At 41.2% G+C, this 20762-nt stretch overlaps 1 long non-coding RNA gene and 1 pseudogene across 3 annotated transcripts in view; one reads left to right on the top strand and one right to left on the bottom strand.

Annotated features, from left to right (window-relative positions):
* Positions 1-20762, bottom strand: part of LOC143274354 (uncharacterized) — a 71960-nt gene that overhangs the window by 27580 nt on the left and 23618 nt on the right. Inside the window, exon 1 of one of the 3 annotated variants that reach the window (XR_013052970.1) lies at positions 5917-6759. The exons of the other annotated variants lie outside the window; for them this stretch is intronic. This is a non-coding gene — a long non-coding RNA (uncharacterized LOC143274354). Of the gene's footprint in view, positions 1-5916; positions 6760-20762 lie in introns of those variants that run through there. 3 annotated transcript variants of the gene reach the window in all.
* LOC143271177 (uncharacterized protein C2orf78 homolog) lies at positions 6795-12337 on the top strand (annotated as a pseudogene).

Here is a 20762-nt window from a genome sequence, read left to right as displayed (position 1 = left end):
GTGTTGTATAGCAAAGCTGACTATAAACTCTAAACTTTAGAAATGATGTATGTACTTGCTGTCTAGTTAAGAGAATCTTTCTAATAGAGTGATGATAATTAAGAGTAAGTAGTAAAAAAAAAAAAATAAGATATGTGAGTTTGTAGAAATTCTGTTTTGTTAGATCTGTGTTAAGAAATCTTTAGGTGTTTGCTAAATTATATATATGCTAATGGTAACCCTATATAAGCTTGTAAAATAGATCTATAGAGTTCTTTTAAGAATATAAGCTTGAAGCCGGGCGTTGGTGGTGCATCCCTTTAATCCCAGCACTCTGGAGGCAGATCTGGCAGGCGGATCTCTGTGAGTTCGAGGCCAGCCTGGGCTACCAAGTGAGCTCCAGAAAAGGCGCAAAACTACGCAGAGAAACCCTGTCTCAAAAAACCAAAAAAAAAAAAAAAAAGAATATAAGCTTGAAAAAGTATCTAAGGTAGTCTTAAGACATGTAGTCATAAGCTTGTAAGAAATAAAGATGTTAGTTGTAAATGTAAGTTTAAATAAGAATTTGTAATGTAAGTTTAAATAAAAATATAAGTAAATAAGTAAAGATTCTAGTTGTAAAAGATGAAAATAAGAAGTAAATAAGAAATACATTTGCTAAAGTAGTTCTATAGTTTCCTTAAGGTATATAAGTAAGTAGATGTTAATATGTTATATGTGAGTTTGTAAAAAAAGTGTAAATGTTAAGTATGAGTCTATGCTTAATGTATATGGTGAAAGAACCTGAGACACAGGCAAAATAGGCAGTCTGAATGGTTTCAAAGGCTCCAGAAGTTGCTAAGAAGAATGGCGGACGCCAGAACCACAACAAGGCATCTGCAGCTGAGATCTGTGGAAAATCAATGCATCATAGAAAAACCTGAGCTAACATAAAAAATGATGCAGTTTAAAATATTATTGTACCTAAAAAGGAATCTGTCTTGGAAATAAAAGTTGCAGAGATGCTTGTTTGAACTAAAATTGTTAACTGCAAAAAGTTCTGCTTGCAAAATGTCTCTTTGTATATGGAAGTGAAAGCCTGATACCAGAATTTACTTTTTTTTAACTTTTTGAACTTAAAAAAATGAGATAAAACTACAAAAAGATTTTTGTTATGGATTTCTTCATATTTGGAAGACTCGTACCAGAATTTATTATTCGAATTTTGGGACTTAATAAATAAAATGAACAGTAGAGATTTCATTTTGATGGGACAATTTTGAGTTTACTTATAGTAATGACCTAGGAACTGTTTTCTGGAATTGGGTTAAAAATGGTACTGTTTAAATGAAGAAATTTATTGTTTCTACCTAGAGTCAAGATACAGTTTTGTGTATGCATATATGCTTTATTAACTGGTGATTAATGAACTGTCTTATGTAAAAATGGAATTACTTATGGAACTGGCTTTGTGTTATAAATGGAATGGTTTAAATGGAAAAGTTTGGGTTTTCTAACTAGGCTTGAGATTTTATTCAAAAAAATTTATGAAGAAAAGGGAGAAATAATATTTCTTAGTCTACTTAATTTAAAATATATTTTCTTATTTGAATGGATGAATGTTTGTTAGTAAGAAATGCAAGTGGGTATACTAATATTAAAGTGTAAAGAGTTTTATTATGAAACTGCTTTTGGATGTTTTGCTAAAAGTTTTCAAAGTGTGAATGGCTAGGTTGAGAATATTTCTTTTCAATATGGGTTTGTAGGAATTGTGTAAGTTTGGATTTTTCTAATTAGGTTCAAGATTTTGTTTTAAAAAATTATAAAGAAAAGGAGGAGTTAGGAGTGATTAAGGTTGAATGTATGTTTGCAGAAATTCTGTTAACCTATTGATATTAACGCACCCTGGTTTTGTGAAGTTAAGGAAATATGGAAGTTTGATGTGAATACATCAGAAGTTTTTCCTATGTTCTGTTAGCAAGAAAATTCAAATGGTTCTATTAAGACTTAAATTTGTAAGCCTGAGAAAATTGTTAACTATATATAGCACCATTTATGTTAATTCAAATTGTTCTATTAAGAAGAGTTTGCTTTCAGTTGTAAGATTGAGAGAATTGTGACTATGTATAGCAACATTTATGTTAACCTATTACTGGTGATGAGGAAATAAGAGATTCTTTAAGTGTGCAATTGCATATTAAGAGCTTTTGGTTTAGAAAGGGCTTGATGCAGCTAAAGACTGCTATAGTCACCTTAGACCTAATCCAAAAGAGAAATGCTATCTTTATATTCCTTTACTCCCATACTGGGAGGTGTAACAGCTATGGAGATTGCTGTAAGCCATTAATAACAAGTTATTTTTATATATTAAGAAAGGAGGACCTGTGGGAGCCCATTGTCAGGTTCTTCATGGCTTTACCCAGCAGGTCCTCATAGAGAGGATGATTAGGACCAGGGGCCTGAGTGCAGGTGTCTGAGATGGTCTGCACTTGGCTGTGCTGTGGGGAGGTCTTTTGCTCCACCCCCTTGACCTCTTTATAAATACCCTGGGACAGACTTTCAGGGCCCCATGGAAAAGGTTCCAGGCCCTCTCGAAGCTATCCTTTATTTTCTATCTGTTTATCTCCGCAATATGAATCCTTCTATCTAATATTTCCTGCTGCTCACACTCAAGGAAACTCTGGGGAACTGTGGGGTGTGTAGGTAAATGCCCCACAGACCTGAAGGTGACCTATGCACTGAGGAGAGAGAACAGCCCTATGAAGTCACAGGATGAAATAAACTGCACTACAAGAGTAAAGAAGCAAATGAATGTTTGGGCATTGACAAACTGCAACATCATGTGAATCAACAGTCACCCATTAATCTGAACTCTGAATGATAATGGGGTCAACTATCTATGAAAGTCTCAAGGCCATGCCTGATGGAAACCCATGTAGGCTGCCTGCAAACCTTCTCTTCTCTCTCTAATGCCCAGATCCAACCCCACAAACTCATCCTGAGTTCTGTAACAGAACACACTTACAAACCTGGCCTTTTGACACATGCTACTGTATAAGGTGGATCCCATAGCTATATCCCTTGGGGAACAAGTAGGAAGAGGGGAGAACAACAACATTCAGACATCCAATCCTTCCAGTCTCAACCCTGCTCCATTGCCTAGGATAACAACCCACACACAAACTGAGCATGAACATTTTAACCTGGTACCTACATGGAGCCTTAACCCCTACAATCAAGGGTCATTGGTGTGAGAAGGTATTCTCCAGGTTGATGAATGAGAAATTGGAAAACCAACAGAGCCACAAACCCTTTGGCCTAATCTGTCTTGCTTGAAAATTACTGTAGGGCAATGGTGACACAGAACATGGTGGAGGAACCAATCAACTTCTGATTTAATTTAAGGCACACCCCACAAAAGGGAAACCATACCCAACACCACTTGTCTAACAAATAACCAGAAATGAGATAGCCCAGAGTCTTAGGCTAAGGGCAGACACTGCTCATCTAAATGTAATGTCAAAAAATTACCAATCAGTGTAAGTATCATAGCTATTAGCTTAGAATTTCATGGTACTCTGAACTCAGAGAACAAATGGGTCTCTGATTCATGTGCCAGCACTCACAACCCTTTCCTCCCATTGGGTAGCCATGTTCAATTTGGTAAAAATAAGTGTACATTCATCTTATTTTACTTTAATTCATCATATTTGGTTATTATCTCTTGAAAACATTTTCTAAACAGGGACAGAAAGGGAGTAGGTACTGAGAAGTGGGGACTTGGAAAAGAATTAGAGGGAGTAGAGGGTGGGGAAATTAAATCACTATAGGTTGTTAGATGAAATAAGTTCATTGTTACACTGAAGGAAAAATAATATGCAAATATTTAAAAATAAAAATCACGGAAATAATGGGAATTATACACAGAACATAATTCTTTTTTTTTTTTTTTTGGTTTTTCGAGACAGGGTTTCTCTGTGTAGCTTTGCGCCTTTCCTGGAACTCACTTGGTAGCCCAGGCTGGCCTCAAACTCACAGAGATCCTCCTGGCTCTGCCTACCGAGTGCTGGGATGAAAGGTGTGTGCCACCACTGCCCGGCCAGAACATCTATCTATCTATCTAATCCATCCATCCATCCATCCATCCATCCATCCATCCATCCATCCATCCATCCATCTGTCCGTCCGTCCATATATCTCTTGTTTTCTCTCCACTTTCAGACTTCTCAATAACACAGTCCCAGTGATGTTCTACTCATTTGGGTCTACGCTGCTACAAGAGGACACTTTTTTCCTGAAAGGTCTACAGCTTGGAATGTGGATGAACCTTCTGACTTTTAGACATTGACACTTGGAATGTGTCACATTAACTGACAAGTAGTCAGTCATGAAGGAAATTGCAAGGGTGAAAGACAGAGGCAGCCTGCTGGACTATGAAAAAGGACAGTCATTGCAGAGTTTTGCCAAGAACTAGAAAACATGCAAGATATGTATACAGGTACTGCTCTACTGAGCTGGGCGTGTAGCTGCATGCTACAGCATTAGCTCAGTATAAAGGAGGTCCTGAGTGAAAGTTCTGACACCTCATGTGAATGCAGGAGGAGAGCTCTACAGGCTCCAGGGTTAATTTCAGTAAGGACTAACAGACACTGTCATAGTAGTACTTTTTCAGGCAGTTAGAATAAGAAATGTATATAAATGCATACTACAAACATGCCAAAATACAGTCTATAAACCCACCAGTCAATGACAGAAAAGAATGAAAACAATCTAAACCAAAATGAGGAAACACAAGATTTCCCCATATTTTAACAAAAGATCACATTCCTGTCTGAGAAGATTCACTGAGATGAGAAACTGGTTGTTCTTTCCATACATACAGAAGAAAAATAAATACTATGTTTTTTCATGTCACCAGCACTCAGTACCAAAAAATGTCTTCCTTCTCCAGGTGCTGTACTCTCTATTTATCCTGATCTCAGACTCATGCTTGGCAGAGAATGCTAGAAGCCCAGGAATCTGCAGAGACTGTTACAAAGAGGAAAAAGCATCAATAACTGTCACACTCATTATACTTGTAGATGATGAGAGAGGGCGGCCAGACTCAATGGCTAACAACCTCAATACTGTAAGAAGGGAGGCAAGATAAAAAGAATGCCCACATGTCTGAATCCAGAGTGAGACACACAGTGAGTTTCAGAATAACAGGGGCTACAGAGAACTGCCTATCTCAGGAAAACAAAAGTCAAGCAAAAGAGAAAACAGCCAGAGGTATAAGGGTCTGGACAACAAAAGAGCAACAAGTTTGAAAAAGGTAACATGTGCAGCAAGGTTCACCATCAGCCCCTCAAGCGTTTGCTTCAATGACCAGCACCCTATTACAAGCATCTTCACGATGAACAGAAGACCACTGCTTCTGGAAGTTCACCATGATACTGCCCATCACCGTAAGGATATAAGTTCTCACTTGTCCAAGGATCAAACCCTACCAAAAAGGGGTGAAAAGCAGAGAAGAGAGATGTGAGTCCTGCCTGGAGCAACACAGACTATGGAAGGCCTCTAGGGGAAGACACCCGAAGAGAAGATTCTTAGAGTTGATCATCCAAGGTGGACTCAATGCACTCAGTCCTGTCCTTCAACAAAGTCACAAAGGAGACCTTTGATCTCTTCCTTGGGTCATGGACAGATGCTGAGAGCCAATAAATCAGATCAAATGAAACTGTTTCTCACCTGAGTTCCCTCCACCTAGGTGTTCACCTCCTTCCTGCCCAAGACTACTGACTGTATGTACAGTGCATGCTCATGGGACACAGTCCGCTAGAAGGTGATACCTCAAAGAAACAGTAGACACAGCCTCAACATGGAACCTTATAAAAAATACTCTGCCAATACCCTAGAGTAAACCTCATCGGAAGGGAGTCTTCCATGCCAGGATTGCCTTATTTCACTAGCACTCACCTCTACCTCCATGGTTACTGTTGGTCTCCTGACATCCTATCCAACCAAGCCCATCTTTTAGCTCAGAATCTGACCTTCCCATTGGCTGCTGCCCCGTTTATGACATCATTGTCCCTCCAACACTACCACCAACTTGGGGTTTCCATGGAGATGCCTGTAAACAAATTTGGACCATCACAGGTCACCTGTGACCAGTGACCAATAAGTGTTGTCTGATACCAGACACACTTCCCACTGAGGTCAGCTGATCAGACAAGGACAATCAATTATCTTCCTCCATTGTACTGTGGATTGCTGATACTCTTCCTCCAACCATGGCAGGTAAGGAAAGAAACTTTAAAACATTTCTTTTGAACACGTCTCCCCTTATTTTTACCATTCTTTTCAATCTTTGTTTTGGGGATACCACTTGTGCTGATAGTGATATCTTGAATTGAATGTCACAATTAGGTTTGGTTCTGACTCGGTATGTGAGCTTGGACAGAGAGTTTAATCTCAAGTGTTTTCCATCAACCTCAGGGAGATGAGATTGTCACTAAGCTCTTGGCTCTGTATTGTCGAGTCTCAAGAGGCAAGGGAATATAATCAGGCCCTTCTTGATGATGCTAAATTCAAGAGACACAGGAAAACAAACAAGATGTGCAGAGATCTAGCACTCCTTAACAAGAATGGGACAGACTCCCTCACATACTATTTCCCATTTATTGTTTCAAGTTCAGGGCTGCTCTAAATGTAATGTTCACACCAGGAACAGTGATGCACACTTGTAATCACAGCATGTAGAACTTGAAGGGATGAAGTTCAGTTCAAGTGTAACTTGGTCTACATTGGCCTGTCTCCACATTCACCAAAATAAATATTAAAAATAGACAAAGAGAATGGCTGCCATATTTTTGGAGTTATTGGACTTCCCTAGATTAAAAAAGGAAACTGGGAGAGACTTAAAAGGCATGGATTCTCAGAAGGCAGTTATTGTAGGGGAAGATATATTGAGGGAGTTACATGTAAGACAGACACACAGGAAATTGGGGAAGAAGAAAATAAAGTATGAGGAGTGAGAAAATATAGATATACAAGAAGGCACACTGCAGAGTGTCCCTGGAGGCACACAAAGGTAGTTTGGAACAGAAGGTTGCAGACAACCACAGATGTTAAATCAAAATAACACAAGGCATTGTATACATTGTACGTATATACATTTTATAATTCCCAAGCCATGTACAGGCAACCACTCTGTTAAGATCAGTCTGAAAAAGGTTGCATGTCACATACACAAAACAATATCCTGCTCTGTTTCCAGCCATCGAGCTAAATTCTGCAGCATCCCCAGTGTCAAATGGGCACTGGTGGTATTGGATATTGACAACTGGGGCTGGGCACTCTGACAGACAGTTGTACACTGCACTATGACAACTGGCATGCCATTATGTGGGAGCAATTCTCACAAGGGTTCCTCACTAGAAGAGTTATATGAAATTGACAGTTACTGAGGCACTGGCAAAAAAAATTGTCCAAGAGTTAAATTTTGAAACAATCTAATTCAGAACGCAATATGCATTAGAAATATCAAGAAGTCCCACTACACAGGTGCAAACAAGACAAAAATGTTATCAGTTGGTTGTATTCATGAACTCATGTACCCATATGTGTGATGGGGTTATATAAATAGCAAGAACATTAATTATAGAAGGCATGGGACGGGAACAGTAGGAGTTAAGAGGAGAAAGAGATTCTTAGCTTAAATGCAGTGCTTATCTATGAAATTCCTGATACATCATTATTGTAAGAAAGCTCAGAATAGAGACAAATCTGGTAGACATGGCAAGGAAGTACTGCAGTCTGAGGCAGAGGCAGGCCAGGCTGTGTGATTTCAAGGCCAGACTGATCTGGGTGGAGACTCTCTCTGTCTACATAGAGAAAGATCTGCACACAACAGGACAAAGGTACAAGCATGAGAAGCTAAGGTTCTCCTACTTTAAACACTTCTGCTCTGGGACACAGATGTGAGGCAGTGCCACAGCAGGAATCAGAACAAGACAAAGCAGGGTAAAGAAGGCTGTTGTCTAGGTCACAGCAAGGGTCAACATGGATCACCTAGGAAGTCCATGCCAGCACAGTTAGAACAGGCAGCTAATCAAATGAGTGTCATCCTATCCATTACCAAGAACCATTCTGAACCATTTGTTTGGGATATGTGAGGGAAAATAGGTCTCAGACTTTCCCACACTGCAGAAAACAAAGCCCCACACGGGGAAGCCACACAGATTCCCTCTCACCATTCTTCTCATTTTCCTCTGGCTTTATACAGAAAATTTTCAAAGTGCACCTTTCTTTGGGACAGAATGTGCTCTGCAACCCTCTGCGCCTATGCTGAGGAATGCCATGCCCATAGCAGGAAATGTGTGCAACTTCTACAGGGTCTCCACCACAGCTGTGAGTGCAGCATGACTCCTGCCATCAGACTCTAGCACTTGTTGCCAGCAGCTCATTAACAGTGCCTACCCCTACCTACCAGCTGGCAAAACCATGGTGACTGCACTGACTGACCAGGGCCAGAGCACTGCCTCAGCACTCTCCTATCCAGGTGTTCTCCAGTGGGATCCCACAGGAAGAACTAACAGGAGGGAAACTGCACTCGGGACTTTACTATAACTGTCATTGACCACAATACCACATTCTCCTCCTTCTCTAGGACAGTCCAGGGTGATAATATTTTAGATTCCAATGCCATAGTCTTCTCCTATCCAGCCTTGTTCAGGCCACACCACCACAGTTGCCAAATCAAGGATACAGCATGGCACCTTCCTCCCAAGAAGGCGGCCAGGTCTATTACTATGACCTGAATAGCCTGCGCCCTCAGATGGCTAGAGAACTCGGGCAGTGCCTGCAGGCCTGTGGCTCTGTGTCCTCCTCTGGTGGTCAGGCCTCTGCCCTGCAACCAGTGATGGTGATGATGCCAAAGGAGATTCAGTCAATGAATGTCCAAACACCCTTCTCCACCTCTGCCATCTACTATCCCACACCTGCTCAAGAAATGCCAGACACCAGTCTTCAAGGTGAGTAGAGCCAGGAGGGAGGACTGAGATCAGCACTCAAAGCAGACACAGCTCAAACTTTCAGGAGTGGATGTCCTCAGGGAGGAAAAATGGGAGTCCTGAGAGCTCAGCCTTGGCCTGGCTCACCATCCCCATCTTCAGTCTCTATGATGAGTGACAATGCAGGGCAATGAGTGACATCCATCCTCCATTAAGAATGTCTATGAAACATATCTCAGACACACTCTACTGAACTAGCAAATCAGTTCCATGCACTATAATCACTACTTTTGTAATCTATTGCTCAAGGCTGTAGAGGACACCAAGGCCTCTCTGTTTGGTAACATTTTATTTTGTGTGTGTTGAATTCTGACTGTAGAGCAGTGCAACTCCAAATCTGTCCTGGAGGAAGTATTACTCCCAGAGTCCCAGAATGGCTGGCGCTGCCGTAATCTTTGAAGGATAAGTGCATTAAGAGTCCAGTATACCCAGTATACCAGTGTACAACTGCTAAGTTGGGCAAAGCTTTTCTCTCCTCTCTCTCTCTCTCTCTCTCTCTCTCTCTCTCTCTCTCTCTCTCTCTCTCTTCCTCTCTCTCTCTCTCCCTTCCTCCCCCCTTCTCTCCCTCTCCTTTTCTATTGTTATGGTTATTCAGAGGTGAGCCAAGGCTAGGAATGATCACTAGGATATGTTCTAAACTACAAAGAGAACCCAAGCTAAAGACTTAACCTTCTTAAACCAATTGACAAATAATAACAGATAGTGAAATGCAGAGCTGGAGGAAATCCAGGGTTGTAGAAAAGATTGCTTTTCAGGAGTGAGGAACTGGGTTTGGATACCTGAACCCATTTAGAAAGTCAGGCAACTGGGGCATTTGATTAATGCCAAGAGTTGCAAGACAAGTGTAAGTTCTTGAAAATTGTGGACCAGACAACCTACCTGATAGCAAATTTCCATAGAAATGAGGGTCACTCTTTCAAAGACAAAGGGAAAGGAAAGGGAGAACCACACCCCAAGGGAATTCTGTCACCTCTCCAAGATCGTTATGCATGCACATGGCACACAAACACTGAGGAAAACACAAACATCTGAGTAATCATGATATCACATGGTTACTAGAAATAAGAGAGTGGTCACAAGTCTCCCAACAGAGGTGCTGCCTGTGCTACTCAAGCAGAGCTCACAGGAATGCCTTCCCCACTGCTGTAGGGGTCTGAGTACTGAGGAGCACTGAAAAGTGGGGAGCACCTCACTTACCAGGCACTGACTTGTTCCTTAACTCTTTTTCAGTGGTGAAAATGGAGACGGCCCTGGGATTGACAGCTGCAGGCCAGACACTCTGTCTGCTGCAGAGTCCAGACCTCTGCAATGCCTGCACACAGGATGTCCAGAAGTCACCACCTGTCCATGGGGACTGGTCATTAACTGCCCCCATAGACAGTCCTTCAGAATTCCTGCCCTAGCCTCCTGCTCCAATCTTGGAACAAACAGACAATAATGACTTGGATTTGATGACAGATGATCTATCAACTCCTCTGGATGCCTATGAGGGCATAAAAGAAAACCAAGACCCATCACTTCTTCCTTTAGCACATGCCAACATGCAGCAGGCCCTGAACTACACTGATTCAGGGATCCTAAAACAGAAGCTTTCTCCTGATAATGCCACCTTGGGAAGCAGCAGCCTTGGTCAGGATGAGCCTGGGGTGATGCAGAGTGTGATGGGCTCCAGCATGGACTTTGCAGACATGACTACACTGGTGGGAGATATTCACCTTCCCCGACTCTTCAACTCAATCACTGATAGGAACCCATTCCAAGATCCCACAGCAACCCAATCCAAAGATATCAGCAGGGATCAGGTCCAGGAAAGCTCCAGCAACATCAGTGAACCCGTGCACCAAGTGAGATAGAATGGCCAGAAAGCCTCTGAGATGTTAGATGGGTCTCCTCAGGCCAGAATCTAGCTCCAGGACCGGGTGAAGGAAGAAGAGGCTGTGGGTAGTGCTGGGTCCAGTGAAGGGACTATTGACAACATGCCTAAGAACTTGGATGACAAAGCCCAGAAAGCCACACCCAGCATGCCCAGCAGAGCAAGGGCTCAGGGGCAAGACAAGACCAAGAGATCCAGAGAAAACAACTGCAAGAAAACAGAGGAGCTCAAGCAGTCAAGGAACAGAGTCAAGGCAGACTAAAACACCACCATGCCAAAGAACAAGAGGAAGGGGAATCCACCTGAGCTCAGCCACAACAGCTTTAAAAAGCCTCGAACTCACCTTGGCATGCACATGCTAGAATCCCTGCAAGTCTTTCACCCACTGGGGAAGAAGAGTGAGAAGAAAACTGGCATCTCTTCCTCCCGGGCTCGGCTAAACTTCAGCAGCAACAAAGATCCCAGGGCAGGCCCAGCCACCACATCAATTCTGGATGTAGCATGTAATGGCCGAGGCCCTGGTAAAACCCCAAGCAATGCTCAGAGAACAGAGAGAAATGCTTACAGGGAGTGTCGTCCATCTCCATCCCAGTATAAGCTGCCCCCACCTGGCAAGGTCAAGTTAGTACCTTTGCCTTTTCCAGTCCTGGACAAGCCTCAAGCAGGACCTATTTCTACAAAGCCTCTCTCCCTGGCTTCACACAGGGCCCCTGTAGTGTACCCTGTGAGACCTCATTCTGACTCAGCTCAGTCTACCACACTCAAGCCATCTAAACCAGCTCCTGCCAGCACTTTTTTGATGGCCTCTGAAAAGCCAGTTCTGCCAATTGCTACCAGTGCCACACGAGATAACATAACCAACCCCATCCAGTATTGCACTGGGCCTCAGCCAGCTGTCTGTAGGCCAGTATCCTACAGGGCATCCTCTCACCCTTCACTACAGAGGGAGCTTGCCACTGCTGACAAGAACAAGGCCCCATCACCTCCCAAACCTCAAATCCAACATCTACTGCAAGACTTCAGCCGCCAACCAATTCCATGGAGGAAAGTTGACATTCCAGGGCCAGTCATCTCACAGCCCATCACAGAAGAGCAGAGGCCAGAGAGGGAGGTCATGAAGAGGCGGGCTCAACAGGAGAGAGAGAATGCCGCCAAGTACACCTCTCTGGGAAAACTGCAGCTCTTCCTTCAGAGGGAGAAGGACATGGAAATTTCCAGATATTATGACTATGCAGTGTAAGAGCAGGCCAGGTTTTCAGAGCAAAATGCTTTTCAATGTGGATAAGAAGAGATATAAATACCAATACACATGTATACCAGGTGTATAACAACTTAAATGAAATTTATAGATACATATGTCCAAATGTAGTAATACAGATGACTATGTAGATATTGACTGGATATACAAAGTGTCTATATTCACATATATTTGAGTACTTAGTAAAACTCCTAAAATGTCTTAAGTCTGTTATTTCATCTGTGAATAAAGTGTCTTTCAATATTTATCTTAACTTTGATAATTTAATTTTTACATATTCCAAGTACAATATCATATTCTATATGAATTAAAACTCACAAAATGCTTTTTAAATATTAAATCAGTTAAATGCTCTAGTTGTATTAATATTATTATCCTGGAGTTTTTCATTCACAGGACATGGTATGTCTTGAAGCACCGACTGAGTATCGAGCACACTTCCTCTTTGACCACAGTCTGACCATTTCTCACCTCTCCCCACAGAACTGAGACATCATTTTGCTGCTACAGAACTATGCCTCTAATCTCATGAAACACAAACATAGGATTTCATTTATATAAATATAATCTAGGAACCACACATGAAAGAAAACATGGACAGTTTCCCAAGCCTGGTTAATTTATATGATAATCTGCACAGATTTTTTCCTTCACAAAGCATAGTTTCATCTATTTTATGAATTAATAATTTTCCACTGTGTTAATACATCACATTTTCTTTATACCTTTCTCTGTTTTTGACACTCAGGCTATTTCCCTAATGTTGCTGCTGTGGACTGTTGCAAAGCCTATTAATTTTTTTTAAGAACCTCCATTGTGATTCTGTTGTGTGGCGATTCTAGAAATGAGCACATGTGAACACTCTTATGGCTGAATAGAAAGTCTGTATTTCTGGCCAGCAGCTGCATGGGAAACTTGCACAAATCATGCAGCCCCAAGCCTCACTGCCTCTGGTCTTTTAAGCACAAAAACTATGTCCTGGGTTGACATGCTTTAGTGAGCAAGAACAGTTAGCAAGAAGCAGAACTACAGAAGCCACAAATAGGCAAGGCTAGTACATTGATGGGCTTTCCTGGATCCTGGAGCTAATGACTTTGTCTTTCATGGATTAGGTCTTTGTTCCCATTTCTGCAGGTGTTGGGGCCTACATGCTGGGTTCTGAGGTCAGAAGGATGCCTCCAACCGGTGTCCATTGTGCTGATATGTGCGCGTGTTATAACCCCTGTACCTGGTGTAATGGCTTATATCCTCATCAGTGGCATATGTTTTTCTTCACTTTTTGTTCTTGACACTGTTTGTCAGTTCTTGTCTTAATTAGTGTCATTCTAACTCAAGTGAAAAGAATCTCAATGTAATCTTAATTTAGACTTCCCTGACAACCAGTGAGGTTGAACATATTTGTGTGTGTGTGTGTGTGTGTGTGTGTGTGTGTGTGTGTGTGTGTGTGTGTGTTGGCCAGGTGAATTCCATCTTTTTGTTTGTTTGTTGTTTTTGTTTTTTTGTTTGTTTTCAAGACAGGGTTTCTCTGTGTAGCTTTGTGCCTTTCCTGGTACTTGCTTTGTAGACCAGGCTGGCCTTGAACTCACAGAGATCTTCCTGCTGATCTACCTCCTGAGTGCTGGGATTAAAGGCATGTGCTACCACCGCCTGGTGAATTCCATCTTTTGTGAACTATCTTTTAATTCATGAGTTATTAACTGGGATGTTTTCTGTTAACATTTTAGTTCCTTGCACTCTAGATAGTAATCCTCTATCAGATGTAGACAGCTAAAGACTTTCTTCCATTCTATGGGCTGGCTCCTCATTGTTTCTCTTGCTTGGAAGAAGCTTTTTGATTTTATGAGGTTCCACTTGTCAACAGTAGGCATCACCTCCTAAATGCCAGAGGCTATTATCAGTCATTGTCTGGTTCTGTATTAAAAGTGTTTACTTTTTTCTCTAATAGTTTCAAGCATTGCATTAAATTCTTAGGAGCATTTGGACTTGAGTTTAATACAGGGTAAGAGATAGGAATCTAGTTTTATTCTCCTACAAGTGAGCATACACTTTTCCTAGCAAAAACTGTGATTATGTTTTTTCTGCATGGCCTATTCATGGTATTTTGTCCAAAAACAGTTCTCGGTAGCTGTGCGGGTTTATATCTCAGTCCTGTACACACCATTAATGGATGTGTCTGTTTTTCTGCCAGTGCTATCCTGATTTTGTTACTGTTGCTCTGTAATATTACTTCATGTCAGGACTGGCAATATCACCAGCATTAATGTTTTTGCCCAGTATTAATTAAGTTTTCTGTGGGACTTTGTGGGTCCATACTGTTCAGAGTTTTTTCCTATACCTGGAAAGACTTGTATTTGGATTTTGGTGGAGATAACTGTTCAACTTACAGACTGACTTGATAGCCATTCTCACAATATTAATTCTTGCCATCATAAGTATGGCACAGTTTTGGGCCTTCTAGTATCTTCTATGTTGTTAGTTTATTGACCATGAATGACTTGCCAGTTTCTATAATGGAAAGGTTTTCTTTCTGCTTCAGTTATGGAAGAGTCTTGCTAGCTACAGTTCAATAGGTCACAAGTTGTCTTCCAGACTATGAAATATGTTATTCCTATCCCACCAGACTTTTCAATTTTATGTTCTTCTTATGGGTTTCCCATTATACACCACTTGGTATTTCTCTCTTGCATATTCCTATGTCACATGTTTCATATAGTTAGTATTTTGAATATATGGTTACCTGGGGAGAACTTTCATTGCATTTATCTCTTTGATAGTCATAGTAATAAATACATTCTGTGCATAAACTGGTATATCTTCCCCTAGATTTGAGACAGTTTGTTATGAGTTTATTGAAAATGCATTTAAAACAGAATTCTTGCCTCTTTTCCATGCTCATGATTTATAGAGTTGGGGTCTTAGTTTGGTTTCTATTGGTGTGATAAAGACCATGACTGTACTGGATAGTTTTCTGTCAATTTGACACAAGCTAAAGACATCTGAAATGAGGGGACCTCAATTAAGAAAGTGCTTCCATGTTTAGTTATTCAAACATCCTTCCTTTTGGCATATTGTTAATGAATGTGCTGAATTCATTTATGTCTTCAAAATATTAAAAATCAATTAAAACATTGATTCCAAGAAAGCAAAAGAAAGAAAATGCCTCCATAAGATCAGGCTGTAGGCAAGCTGTACGGCATTTTCTTCACTAGTGATGGATGGAGGAGTGCACAGCCCACTGTGGATAGGGCCATGCCTGGGCTGGTAGTCCTGCAATTTACTAGAGAGCAGACTGAGCAATATATGAGGAGCAAGCCAGTAAGTAGCACTCCTCTGCAGCCTCTGCTTCAGCTCCTGCTTCCAAGACCTTCCCTGACTTCCTTCAATGATGGACTATGATGTGGAAGTGTGAGCCAAATAATCCCTTTCCACTCTGACCTGCTTTTAGTCATGGTTCAGCATCACAATCATAACCGTAACAAAGACAGAAACTGGTACCAAGATCATGCGGGTATTGCTGTGATAGATATGACCTTGTTGTTTTAGAAAGGAATGTAGAGTGACTCTGGAACTCTGGGCTAGAAAAGCCTTTAAATATTCAGGGCACAGTTGGCTGTTCTATGGGAACTTGGAAAATAAGAATGTTGAGAGCAGTACAAACAATGGAGTCCTGGCTTGTGAAGTTTCAGAGGGAAATAAAGACTTTTCCAGCTCCTTTGTATGAAGAATCTGTGATGTCTGGTCAGCTAGAACTGAAGAATCAGCTATGATTAACAAAAGACCAGAACCACTAATGTAAAACTTTCACTTTCCTAGAAGAATTGATGCTGGTTATCTGGAGCTGAGAAATTATCAGTGATTGCACCATTGAGGTGAAATCTCTGGGTAAGTGTTTCCTCAGAGTCAGCACACAGAAGCTGTGTTCTAGAGACAAACAAGGTTGAACCTCATGCTGGCAGCCAAACGTTAGTGTAAGAGTCTCCTGGGAGGTACTGGTTTTAAAGGCATGAAGGGGTCATGGAGAAAAGTTGAGGCCGTGTACCATGAAGAGAGCCCAGGAGAAGCTATGGGAGAAAGTGCAGCCCACTTGCAGCAGAAGACACCAGTATTTTAGATATCAGTACCATGATACCACCACCAAAAACAGCAGCAGTGGTTCAATAGAGCTAGCCTGAGCTTAGAAGACAAGCTATGTATGATGCAGATGGCAGAGCCAGAGAAGTGACACAAGCCTTTTGGGAGAACCCCAGAAGACCATCATTAGATCCCAGACAATGGATATTGTGGTATTTACATAGTTAGTTTGATTGGCTTTGGCCTGGTTGTCACTGTGCCCTAGGTCTTCTCTCTTAAAGTAAAAGAGTAATAATTATTTTTTTATTTTACAGGAGCCCACAGTTGAGACTTTAAAATTGTAAAGAGATGCTGGAGTTTTACAAAGAATTTGGATTCTAAAAGAAAATTGGGATTCTAAAATTTCTAAAAGAAAAACTCTTTTGAAGTTTTAAAGAACCAAGGCATTCTTAAAACTTGGAATATTTTATACTGTGACATTAATGTTCATGTGAGATCTTGGGGATGAATAAGAAAGAAAAAGTTATAACTTTAAACTGATGTGTTTGTGTGTCAAGACAAGGGGTCAATTAAGTTGACTAGTTTTATCTCAATCTGACTCAAGCTAATGTCATCTGAGAGGAGGATCTTCCATGTTCCTGGTCTGACTTCCTTTAATGATGAACTATGATATGGAAGTGTAAGCCAAATAAACCCTTCCCTCCACAACCTGCTTTTGGTCACAATGTTTCATCATAGCCAGAGTTACCCTAACTAAGACAATGACCACAGCAACTTGGGGAGAAAGGGACTTACTTCATCTTACAGCTCACAGTGCATCATTGAAAAAAGCCAGAGCAAAGGAACTCCAAGAAGGAACCTGGAGGGAGGAACTGAAGCAGAGACCATGCAGCAATGCTGCTTACTAGCTTACCCAATGAGCGTTATTACAGCATCCAGGACTACCAGCCAAGGGGTGGCAATGCCCATAATGAGCTGGTCCCTCCCACATCAATCATTAATCAAGAAAATATCCCCATAGACTTGCCTAAGAAATCTCAATTGAGGGTTCTCTTCCTCAATTACTCTCACTTGTGCAGAGTTAACAAAAGCTTAACTAAGACAGTGGGTGTTTCATATCATCACACAGACCTCAAATGTCCTGTTTGTACCAACTTATAGACCTCAAACTTTCTGCTTTCCCATCCCATGGAACCCAAGTGTTCTGTTTATCATCCCGCCTACTTATCTTCACCATGGTCTGCAAGTCTCACTTCCTCCCCTGTCCTCAGGCCCTGATACAGTGATCTCCCTGATTCATTATTCTGCTGAAGCTTTCCCAGGAGCTTTGTGGTTGTTTTGGTTGTTACTCAGTATTTCTCTTTATTGAATTACATTTTCATATCCTCTATTAGCTTCCTTCTGTGTACCTTGGAATACACTCAGAAGTTATTTGTGTCCTTTGAGTTCTTTAGACATACTTAGAAGCATTCTTTTGTTTTCTTTGTCTGAGATTTCATCTTTGTTATTATCAGTAGAGGGCATTATTGTGGAAAGAGTAATTTTGGAGATGTTACGTTGCCACCACATCCAAATTGATTCCATCTAGTCCCTGTATTTCACAACCTCACCACCTAAGATGTAAGAGAGCATTTCATTTCCTGCTTTAAATCCTTTCCCCTTCATACTTAGCTGGCAGGGGAGATACCATGATGAAGATGTTCTTCCCAAGGAAAAGCATATCCATTGAACTTGGGATGTGCTATCCTCAGCAATTTCCACACACACAAAAAAAAGGGAATTTGGAAGGAAGCAACAAAAAGCAAAAACAAAAATCTATCCTAACTCAATCATTTCAGAGTCAGATAAATACTTCCTGATTATCATGGTTTCACGCACCTAGCCATTTGGTTTTTGGTGTGTGTGTGTGTGTGTGTGTGTGTGTGTGTGTGTGTGTGTGTGTGTTATGGTGAAATGTGGAACATCCATGTCTTACTTATGGTTTCCATTGCTGGGATGAGACACAAGGATGAAAAACAATTTAGGAGGAGCGTTACACTTACAATTCCATATCATGGTCCATGATTGAAGGAAATTGAGGCAGGAACTAAAGGCAGGAACCTGGAAGCAGAAGCTGATGCAGAGACCATGGAGGAGAATTGCTTACTGGCTTGTTCAATAGGCTTTCTTATAAAACCCAGAGCCACCAGCCCAGACATGCCTGCATCTGCAGTAGGTTTGGCCCTCTCCCATAAATCAAAAATTTCAAATATGCCCTGTTCATTTTCCTGACTATAGCTCAACTTTCATTTTCTCTAATGTTGCCTCCTATCAGATGACTCTATCTTATGTAAAGTTAATGTGGCAACTAGTCTGCACAACACAGACACAGATATTATACGTTAATTTTAAAAAACCACAATCGTGCAGAAGTACTCTATCAGCAAATACACAGAATGATTGAGATAGATTTTACCTCAAAAGCTTGGCTTTTACAAACAGAAACATGAACTCAGAATTATCTGTGGAAATTTGAAAAAATATTTCATGCCTCACTGTTTGGGTATTTTTAATTTTACATACACAAGTCTGCATGTCTGTATGTACTTCACATGGTTGCAATGCCCATTGAGGCCAGAAGAGGGGGCAAGAATCTTGAAACTGGAGTTACAGATGACTGTGAGCTACTGTATGGAAGCTGGAAGCCAAACTTGAGTCCTCTGCAAAATCAGTAGCAGCTTCTACCTACTAGGCTATCTCTCCAGGCTTCACCGGGCAATTAATAAAGTCTTCCATCTGAATGACGAACCATGGTTGTTTTTTCCGTTCCCTGTGTTCAGCATCAGACAGGAGGAGTATCCTCCATCACCTTTACCTTGTTCTTATACATTCCAAGTACTGGGATCCCAGGATGGGCTCTTTAATACCAATCTAGTTTGGATTCTCTTTCCCTTCCTGCTTTCAGCAGTATGAATGAAACATCAAGTGAACACCTGTGTCTCGTCCTCTTTCTTATCCAATTACTCATCTCTTGAGAAGATAACATGGAAGACACTAGCCACAAGTCTCTTTCTTTAATTCCTTCCTTACAGAGCAAATTCTTGCTGGTCAGCCATCTCAGCTTCAGTTGCATGTCTTACTTTGATTGGCATCAGCCACTATACAACTTCATAGATGGCTTTCCAGCAATACTGTCCCATACATGCTAGTCTTAGTGACTGCAAATCATGCTCTAGTCAATGAACTTCATCAAGAAAGTACAACATTCATACCACATAGAAGAAGACAGCCAATGGAGTGTTAATAATTCCATTACCATCACCTTAAACCGAGCTATTGCTATACTTTTCTGTTCTGTTAGTTGCCATGGCTACCAGAACCAAGTAATCTAACTGGAAAATGGCAATGAGGTAATCCTGTTAAGCCATACTATAGCAGAGAGATGAGAAGAACAGAGCTAGCATACTGAATTGACATTGGATCATAAATAAAGGAGGAATCAATTTGGAGGAGAGGGAGTTGAATGAAAGTATAGAATCTCAGTTGTGGATTGTTTCTTGCAGCCTAGATGTCCATCTCAGGCTCCCAGATACCTGTTGCAGCCCTGGGTAGCCTTTTGTGAAGCCAAGTCACACATGCAGGTCCTGTCACTTGATGGTCCTTCAGGGAATAGACTGCAAATGCCTTTCTTGCCTATGAGTAGTTTCTGTGGGATTAAGATCAGGTCATAGATACTGGTCCCATTGGTGAACAGTCCTTCATGAGATAGGTCACAGATACAATGTCATCACAAGATGGGCCTTCAGGAACTGTTTGTGAATGTCAGTTCTGCTTCTAGGTAGTCCTTCGCACATCACTGAGAACCTGAATGTGTTTCCATGAAGATTCTGTCTCTGCCCAGGTTTCTACCTTACTGAATTGCAGGGTTGTGATGCAAAGATTCTTCCCTGCAGTCTAGACATTCTGTTTGCCTGATCTCAACACATACTCACATGACTCACATATTCACATAAATTATTGCTTTGAATTTCCCAAAAGTATAGTTCATTGAGGATCTAGAGCTGGCAAGCCTCTGACTCAGTGAGAGGCTCTTTTGTTTTTTTGTTTTGGTTTTGGTTTTTGTTTGTTTGTTTGTTTGGTTTGTTTTTTGTTTTTTGTTTTTTGTTTTGTTTTGTTTTGTTTTGTTTTGTTTTGTTTTGTTTTTTGGTTTTTCAAGACAAGTTTCCTCACGTAGTTTTGGTGCCTCTGTCCTGGATCTTACTCTGTAGACTAAGCTGGCCTCAAACTCACAGAGATCTACCTGGCTCTGCCTCCCAAGTACTGGATTAAAGGTGTATGCCACTGCCACCCAGCAGACAGACTTTTTAAAATTATGTGTCTTGAGGGGCTGGAGAGATAATCTATGATTAAGAATGCTTGCTGAACAATCATGAGGCCCAAATCTGTCTGTTAAAACCAGTTGCATCTTGATTAGAAAACCAGTAATAACACTAAGCAAATTCATTCATCCAGGCTATGGTGGTACACACTTTTAATCCCAGCACTTATAAGGAAGAGACAGGTAGATCTC

The sequence above is a fragment of the Peromyscus maniculatus genome, chromosome 1, assembly GCF_049852395.1.
Source record: "Peromyscus maniculatus bairdii isolate BWxNUB_F1_BW_parent chromosome 1, HU_Pman_BW_mat_3.1, whole genome shotgun sequence".
Lineage (NCBI taxonomy): Eukaryota > Metazoa > Chordata > Mammalia > Rodentia > Cricetidae > Peromyscus > Peromyscus maniculatus.
Note: the sequence above shows the minus strand (reverse complement) of the source record. Positions and strands in the feature narration are given on the sequence as shown.